This window comes from Bubalus bubalis, chromosome 6, assembly GCF_019923935.1.
Source record: "Bubalus bubalis isolate 160015118507 breed Murrah chromosome 6, NDDB_SH_1, whole genome shotgun sequence".
Taxonomy (NCBI): Eukaryota; Metazoa; Chordata; class Mammalia; order Artiodactyla; family Bovidae; genus Bubalus; species Bubalus bubalis.
This window is the reverse complement of record NC_059162.1, coordinates 12,467,927-12,477,456: the sequence shown is the minus strand read 5'-3', so window position 1 is coordinate 12,477,456 and position 9,530 is coordinate 12,467,927. Positions and strand designations below refer to the sequence as shown.

Sequence of the window (9,530 nt, the reverse complement as noted above, 5' to 3'; positions counted from 1 at the left end):
CTGAGGCATTTTATTTGCATGTATTACATCCCTAGAAAAAGAATCCAAGGATTTTCCCTCCTGTGTGTTTTTGTCTTGCTTCTTCAGGGTCCATGATGCCAGCTAAGGTTGTCAGTACAATGAAACCAAACTGACAGGATGCAAGCAGGTTATTCTGCCATTTTTCTAGATCTTTGAGTTGCACATCATATCTGGGACTGATCACTCCACACTTATTTAGCCTGCCTGTGAGGTTCACAGCAGTTTTCCGAGCCCTGTGATCATCAATGATTTCAAATTTGCCAATGTAACCATGCTTCATCATCACAGTTAGAAAGCTGATTGATGACTTTGGAGCATGGCCTAATAAAGGACTTGGTGTTTGCCTCTCTTTTTGGCATTGCTGATACTCTTGAGAGCATTAGCCAGGACATTCATGCACACCATTCTGGCATCATGGAAAGATGGCAGAAAGAGCTAATATTCATTTTAAGATATATATTTACCCCAACAATTTCTCTTAGGAAAATTCATTTTACAGACCGACATAATTTATATCTGAAATAATAAATTAATTCCACAAATGTTTATTTATTATCTACTAAGTGCCCACAAGTACAGCTGTGGACACTGAAGATATATCAGTGATCAATATGCATGTTAAAACTAATACACCAATTCAGCACAGTTGTACTATACAAAGTCAACATACAAAAATCAGTTGCATTTCTGTACTCTAAGAATAAACTATCTGAACATGCAAGTAGGAAAACAATCCAACTTAAAAGAGCAACAAAAGAAATAAAACACATGGAATTAAACTTTTAAAAGGTGAAAAACTTGTCTACAGAAAGCTACAAAGTATTGGTGAAACAAATTAAGACATAAACAAATGGAAAGATATCGCATCATGTTCATGAACTGAAAGACAATAGAGCTAAAATGTCCTTACTACTCAAGGTGATCTACAGATTCAATGCAATTACTAGCAAAATTCCAATGACATTTTTCAGAAATGGAATTAGAAAAAAACAATTCTGAATTTCATGTGGGAACACACAAAAAAACAAATAGTCAAAGCAATTTTGAGAAGGAGAATAAAACTGGAGGCATCGCACATCCTAATTGAAAAATATATTACAAAGCTATAGTAAGTATAACAGCATAGTATTTCCATGAAGACAGACATGTAGATCAATGGAATAGCATAGAGAGTCCAGAAGTAAGTCCACACATATATACTCAACTGATTTCAATGAGGATGCCAAGAATACACAATAGGGAAAGGAGAGTCCTTTCAATAAATGATGTTGGGAAAATTGAATATCTACATTAAAAAAAAGAAAGAAAAAGAGAGAGATGAATTGGATGCTTATAAACTCAAAATGAGTTAAAAGATTTAAACACCCAAAACTGTAAAACCCCTAAAGGAAAACACAGGGGAAAATCTTCATGACATTTGTCTTGGTAATGATTTCGTGGGTATAACACCAAAAGTACAAGCAACAAAATCAAAAAATAAATAAATGGAACTACCTCAAACTGGAAAACTTCAGTACAGCAAAGAAAACAATCAACCAAATTTAAAAGCAACCTCTGGAATGACAGAGAAAATTTGCAAACCATATATTTGATAAGGGGTCATCTCCAAAATGCACAAGAATGTCCTACAATTTAGTAGTAAAAAAAGAAACCTAATAACCCAATCAAAATATGGGCTAAAGACTTGAATAGACATTTCTTCAAAGACATGCAAAAGACAAACAAGTATATTAAAAGACAATCAATATCACTAATCATGCTGTAGCTGCTGCTGCTAAGTCACTTCAGTCATGTCCGACTGTGCGCCCCCATAGACAGCAGCCCACCAGGCTCCGCCGTCCCTGGGATTCTCTAGGCAAGAACACTGGAGTGGGTTGCTGCTGCTGCTAAGCACCTCAGTCGTGTCCAACTCTGTGCGACCCCATAGACAGCAGCCCACCAGGCTCCCCCATCCCTAGGATTCTCTAGGCAAGAACACTGGAGTGGGCTGCCATTTCCTTGGGAAATATAAATAAAAAACACAATGAAATATCACCTCACACTATCAGAACTACTATCATCAAAAAGAACACAAATAACAAATGTTAGTAAGGATATGAAGAAAAGAGAACCCTCAAACACTGTTGGTGAGAATGCAAACTGGTGCAACCATGGTGGAAAACAGTATGGAGTTTCCTCAAAAAACTAAAAATAGAATTATCATATGATTCAGCAATTCCACTCCTGGGTATATACCAAAAAAAAAAAAAAAATCAAAAACACTAATTCGAAAAAATACACACACCCCAATATTCATAGCAGCATTATTTACAATTACCAAGACATGGAAACAACTGTGTCCATCAACAAATAAATGGCTGAAAAAGATGTGGCATATCTGTACAAAGGAACATCACTCAGTCATGAAAAGGAACAAAATGTGGCCATTTGCAGCAACATGAATAGATTTGGAGGGCACTGTGCTAAGTGAAACTAGTCAGACAGAGAAAGACAAGTACTGTATAATATCACTTATATGTGGAATCTGAAAGTACAACAAACTAGTGAATATAACAAAAAAAGAAGCAGACTCAATTACAGAGAACAAATTATTGATTACCACTGGGGACAGGGGAGGGCAGAGGAACAATATAGGAGCAAGGGATTAAGAGGTACAAACCCTTAGGTATAAAATAAGCTACAAGAATATATTGTACAACATACGGAATATAGTAAATGTTTTCTAATAACTATAAATGGAGTATAACCTTTAAAAATTGTGAAGCACTGTATTGTACACCTGTAACTTATATGGTACAGCAACTATACTTCAGTGAAAGAAGGGAAAACAACTATTTCCAAAAGGCAAAAATATCTTGATCAAGATCACATGGCTTTTAAGTTAGTGACTGAGTTGGAATTGTAACAAAGTCCACTGGCCTCCAGAGCACACCTTCTTGGCCTCTGCACTGTGATTCCCTTTTGTAAGTACAATTCCAGGAAAGCCCAGAAAAGCAGGTTTAAGTACCCTGGGCAGACAGCATACCAAGACCATAAGGACAGCCAGGGCCAGTCTTCTACCAGCAGGACATGGACAGCCAGGAAGGATGCACACAGGAGAGTCAGGTTTACTGGGTTTCCTCTCTGTGCACTCTACTCTTTTGGCTGCCATCACCCATTCTCCTCTCTCTTGGATTTCTCACCTCAGGTACCTGTGGAGTGAGAGGCCATTAAGACTTTGTCATGTTCTGAGGGAGGCCACAGCTCAGGTGCCCTGCCGGTCCGTTAGCATGCACACAGGCCCTCAGCCTGACAGAGGCAATGCTGATATTTTAAGAAAGCCTTAGGATCTTTTTCCTGACCGTTTTTAGAATGTTTTTGCAATTTTGAGACTTGGTGACAAGAAAAAAATTAATAATAATCATCTAGCCATAAGTAATGGAATCTATTAAGATACCATATGAAAAAAACACCTGCAGTTATGGGTCCTCTGAAACAACTTACTTTGTCTTCAGATTTTTCTCATGATGAGTTGAAAATAAATGCTTTCAGGAAGTATCCATATATACATCTTGTTATCCCCTCAGGAGTACCACAAAATAGTTTTTTTAATACCTCAAGACTGTGCTAACTTTCCCTGAATCCCAAGTCATGACTATTTCTTATTCTGAGCTCCTCTTCATCCTGGTCACTATGGGGAAGGGAGGCAGGTAAACAAATGAGAGCAACAGAAGGAATCAATCATGTTATTATATTTACAGGTGTTTACAGATGTACATGGGCTTCCCTGATAGCTCAGCTGGTAAAGAGTCTGCCTACAATGCAGGAGACTCCAGTTCAATTCCTGGATCAGGAAGAAGGGAGAAGGGATAGGCTACCCACTCCAGTATTCTTGGGTTTCCTTGGTGGCTCAAATGGTAAAGAATCTGCCTGCAATGCAGGAGACATGGGTTCAACCCTAGGTTAGGAAGATACCCTGGAGGAAGGCATGGCAACCCACTCCAGTATTCTTGCCTGGAGAATTCCATGGACAGAGGATCCTGGGATCACAAAGGATAGGACACGACTGAGCGACTAAGCATAGCACAGCAGCACAGATGTACACAGCCAATCCCACCAGGATCCTAATTTGTAGATCAATTACTATAGAAAGGCAGCCTGAGAGAGCCCCAGTCATTCTGACAATCATCTCAGAATGTCAGTCTTCACCTTCTCTCGTCCAGGAAGCACACCCCAGTGACTTATCTTGTGGCTTCAGTACCTCCCAGCTCCAAAGGCAATCCTGTATAACACAGGTGCACATTGAAAATCCTTGTCTCAGCAAAAAGTGACTGGAATGAATCTTCCTGACCAAATGATCTACAGGCATACCTCAGAGATACCGTTGGTTTGGCTCTAGACACTGCTATAAACGGACATTGCAATAAAGCAAAGTCACAGGAATTTTTAGCTTTCTAGTGTATATAAGAGTTATATTTATACTATAATTTATTCTATTAAGTGTACAATAGCATTATGTCCTTCAAATGTACAGACTTTAATTTAAAATACCTAATTTGTGACTTCAGCAAGGCATAATCTTTCTGCTGTTGGAGGATCTTCCTTCAATGATGGTGCTGACTGATCAGGATGGGGATTGCTGAAGGTTGCAGTGGTTGTGGAATTTCTTAAAATAAGACAACAGTGAAGTTCTCCCAACTGACTGATCTCACAAAGGGCTTCTCTGTAGCACACAATGCTGTTCGATAGCATTTTACTCACAATAGCACTTCATTCAAAATTCGAGATACTTTACTGCTTTATCAGTTAAGTTTGTGTAATAGTCTGAATCCTGTGTTGTCATTCCAGTAATCTTCACAGAATCAGGAGTAGATATCATCTCAAGATACCACTTTCTTTGTTCACCAATAAGCAGCCACCTCAACTTTTATCATGAGATTATGGCAGTTCAGTCATATCTTCAGGCTCCACTTCCAATTCTAGTTCTCTTGCTCTTTATATCATATCTACAGTTACTTCCTCTGCAGAAGTCTTGCATTCCTGTAAGTCATCCATGAAAGCTGGAATCAGCTTCCTCCAAACTCCTACTAGTGTTGATACTGTGACCTCCTCCTTTGAATCATGAATGTTTAATAGTATCTAGAATGAATTCTTTCCAGAATGTTTTCAATTTACTTTGCCAAGATCCATAAAAGAAATAACTATCTGCAGCAGTTATAGCCTTCCAAAATGTATTTCTTAAAGAATAAGACTTGAAAGTAAAAACTACTCCTAAATCCATGGGATGCAGAATGGATGTTGTATTAGCAGGCATGAAAACAATGTTAATCTTAATGTACATTTCCATGAGAGCTCTTGATTGACCAGGTGTATTGCCAATATGCAATAATGTTTGGAAATAACTCTTTTTTTTTTTCTGAACAATAAGTCTCAACAGTGGACTTAAAATAGTCAGTAAACCATGTTGTAAACAGATATGCTGTCATTCAGGTTTTGTTGTTTTATTTACTGAACATAGGAAGAATAGATTCATCACAATTCTCTTAAAGGCCCTAGGATTTTGGAATGGTAAATGAGCATTGGTTTCAACTTAAAATCTCCTGTTACATTAGCCTCTAACAAGAAGAGTCAGCCTGTTCTTTGACGTTCTGAAGCCAGTCACTGACTTCTCCTCTCTAGTTATGAAATTCCTTGATGGCATCTTCTTTTAATATAAGGCTGTTTCATCTACATCAAAAATCTGTTGTTTTACTAAAAATAAAGTTACCATATGATCCACTAACTGTGCTTAAAAAGGAGGGAGAAGGAGCTTCCCTGGTGGCTCAGTGGTAAAGAATCTTCTGCCTACCAAGCAGGAGATTTGGGTTCGATCCCTGAGTCAGGAATATCCCCTGGAGAAGGAAATGGCAACTCACCCCAGTATTCTTACCTGGGAAATCCCATAAACAGAGAAGCCTACTGGGTAACAGTCCAGGGAGTCACAAAGAGTTGGACGCAACTAACCTCAAGACTATATGATCCAGCAATCCCACTCTGGGCATGTATCTGGATAAAACTAATTCAAAAAGAAACCTGCACCCCAAAGTTCATAGCAGCACTATTTGCAAAGGCTAAAACTTGGAAGCAACCTAAATGTCCACCAGCAGATGAAAAGATAAACAAGATATGGTATATATATCTTTTCTCTGTGTGTGTGTGTGTGTGTGTGTGTGTGTGTATAATGGAATATTTCTCAACCAAAAAAAGAATGAAATAATGCTATTTGCAGAACATGGATGGATCTAGAGATTATCATACTAAGTGAAGTAAGTCGGACAGAAAATGACAAATATATGATTGATACCATATATTATGATGTTTGGAACCTAAAAAAATGATACAAATAAACTTATTTACAAAACAGACATAGGTTCATAGAAAACAAACTATGGTTACCAAAGGGAATAGTAGGGCAGGGGAAGGGATAAATTAGGATTTGGGGATTAACAGATACACACTACTATACATGAAACAGATAAACAACAAAAACTTATATCACTGCAACACTGTAAATCAACTAAACTTCAATTTTTAAAATATGGTAATTTTTCAACATTAAAAAATAATCTGTTATTTGATGTAGCTACTTTCATTAATTATTTTAGCTAGATCTTCTGGATAACTTGCTGCAGTTGCTATAATAGCATTTGCTACTTCACCTTATATATTATGTTATTGAGATGGCTTCTTTCCTTAAACCTAATGAACCAACTTCTGCCAGATTTCAGACTGTGTCTGCAGCTTTCTCACCTCTCTCAGCCTTAGAGAATTGAATACAGTTAGGGCCTTGCTCTGGATTAGGCTTTGGCTTAAGGGAATATTGTAGCTGGTTCAGTGTTCTGCCAGACCACTGAAACTCTCTCCATATCAGCAGTAATATGGAGAATATGTTTCACTTTCTTATCATTTGTGTGTTCACTGGAGTAACACTTTTTTCTTTAAGAAGCTTTCTTCTGCATTCACAACCCTGTTAACTTCTGCACAAAAGGCCTAGTTTTCAGCCTTTCTTCATTTTAGACATGCTTTCCTTGGCTTTAGACATACCTTCCTCATTTCTGAGAGCTGTAAGACTAAACATTAAGATTAAACTGAGAGATATAAGACTCTTCCTTTCACTTGACAGCATTGTAAGGTTATTAATTGACCTAATTTCAATGTTGTGTGTCTCAAGGAATAGGGAGGCCCAAAAAGAGGAAAAGAGATAGGGAGGAACATTGTTCGGTGGAGCAGTCAGAACACACACAACATTCCTTGAATGTCCACAGTCTTATATGGAAACCCTAAAACAACTTTAATACTAACATCAAAAATAACTGTTCACTGATCATAACAAATATACTAACAGTTGAAAATCTTGAAATATTATGAGAATTACCAAAATGTGACACAGAGACATGAAGTGAGCAAATGCTGTTGGAAAAACGGCATGGATAGTCTTGCTCCACTCAGGGTTTCCACAGACCTGCAATTTGTAATAAGTGTGGTATCTACAAAGTGCAGTAAAGGGAAGCACTATGAAATGAGGTATCCCTGTATTCCATAACTATGCCTGTGATTCTCCTGAATGGTCTGCTATCCTATTAGCTCTTTAGATCTCCCTTTGACTATGTATGCAAAGCCCAGATTGACAGAGCATGTATTTCATGCTAGTTACCCCTCTTGGAAATCCTACAGCTGCTATCCTTCAGCCCACACAAGACAATGTGAACAAGGAGTAGAGTCAAAAGATGGAATCTTGGTGAGTCTAAAGGCTCAGTGATGGGTTTTGGCAGCCAATACAATCGTTTGTATACTTTATGTTTAAATATTCATTTAACTACTGATACAATAACCAGTTGCACACCAAACGCTGAGAATGTAATGGTGAGCAATCCAGATGGTTCTCTACTTTTATGAAGCCCACAGCTTAGTAACAGTCCATAGAAATTCTAGTGAAAGGAAGGGTGCTATGAGACTGTAAGACTCCCATCCCCTTTAGGTTACTGGCAGAAGAGCAATAAAATAACGTAAGTAAAAATAGTTAATAGGGAAAAATCACATCATCTCATCCCAAGTGTGGGCCAGGGAGAGCCCTTGTAGACTGGAGCTTTGGGATCTACTCAAAGAGGCTGAGGCAAGTGCAGGAAGGTCCAGTTTGATGCCAAACAAACACTAATTGAAGCTCATCCCTCACTGGAGTACCTCCAAAGAGTACCTTACAGCCTCTGGTACGTGTCAGATATCAATATTCTCCAGACAACTGTCTATCTCTGCCCAGCTTTGGCTTCCCCACCCCCTGAATCTCATCCTCTCCCCCATCTGGATAAGCCTCTTACTGATAACCTCACCTCAGTTCCCTAAACTCATCTTCTGAAACTCTCCCCTTTTCGCTCTTCCAGTCTTATGCCTTGAGCCTTGTCACTCCTCAGAACTGCTTCTTCTCTAAAATATTAAATGCCACCACCCAAACCTCTGACACAGTTTCCAGTTCCTGAAACTCCTTCCTCTCCTCCAGCTCTTTCTTATTGAGGTCCTTTATCCCATGACTTGTTTCTTTTTCCATTTTTTATCAGTCCATTTCCTGATCTTCTAAGCTTGAACCCATAGTAGGCAACTTGAGTTGCTCTCTCGACTTGATTTCAACTTATTGGGTATTTAATTATGTGACATCCTGCCTTTTAACATCCTCAAGAAGACAATAAAGTAAACATCTGCACTTTTTTACTTTTTTTCATATACACACTGCTATATTTATTTTGTATTTATTTTATTTTCTTATTTTTGGCTGTGCTGGGTCTTTGTTGCTGCATGCAGTCTTTCTCTAGTTGCAGCAAGCAGGGGCTACTCTCTAGTTACAGTGCATGGGCTTCTCACTGTGGTGGCTTCTCTTATTGCGGAGCACAGGCTCTAGGTCTGTGGACTTCAGTAGTTCCGGCATAGTGGCTTATTAGTTCTGGCTCACAGGCCCTAGAGTGTGCAGGCCTGAGTAGCTTGGCACATGGATTTAGCTGCTCCAAGGCATGTGGAATCTTCCTGGGCCAGGAACTGAACCCATATCACCTGCATTGGCAGGCGAATTCTTATCCACTGTGCCACCAGGAAAGTTCTAGACTCTTTTTCTCTTGATTTAAGCCCTGATGGAGCTCAAACCTGGCACTCACTCATCATTCCTACCCTTAAATTGGAGGCAAGCATTTCATATATACTCAGTTCAGTTCAGTCGCTCAGTTGTGTCCTACTCTTTGCAACCCCATGGACTGCAGCACGCCGGGCTTCCCTGTCCATCACCAACTCCTGGAGCTTACTCAAACTCACGTCCATCAAGTCAGTGATGCCATCCAACTATCTCATATATACTCAAATCTCAAGATATCAGTCCTAAAGCAAGGATATAATTGACACTTCCTACACTACACTTGGTTATAACTCTATCTCTAAAACTCCCCCAAATGTAATCCTCATTCTATTACTAGAGCTTACACAATCTCACTGAATAACTGAAACTCCATTCT

The 9,530-nt window shown here is 38.8% G+C and overlaps 1 pseudogene; it reads right to left on the bottom strand.

Moving 5' to 3' along the window:
• On the bottom strand, positions 1 to 426 carry LOC112585456 (annotated as a pseudogene).
• Between the last annotated feature and the right edge of the window lie 9,104 nt (positions 427 to 9,530).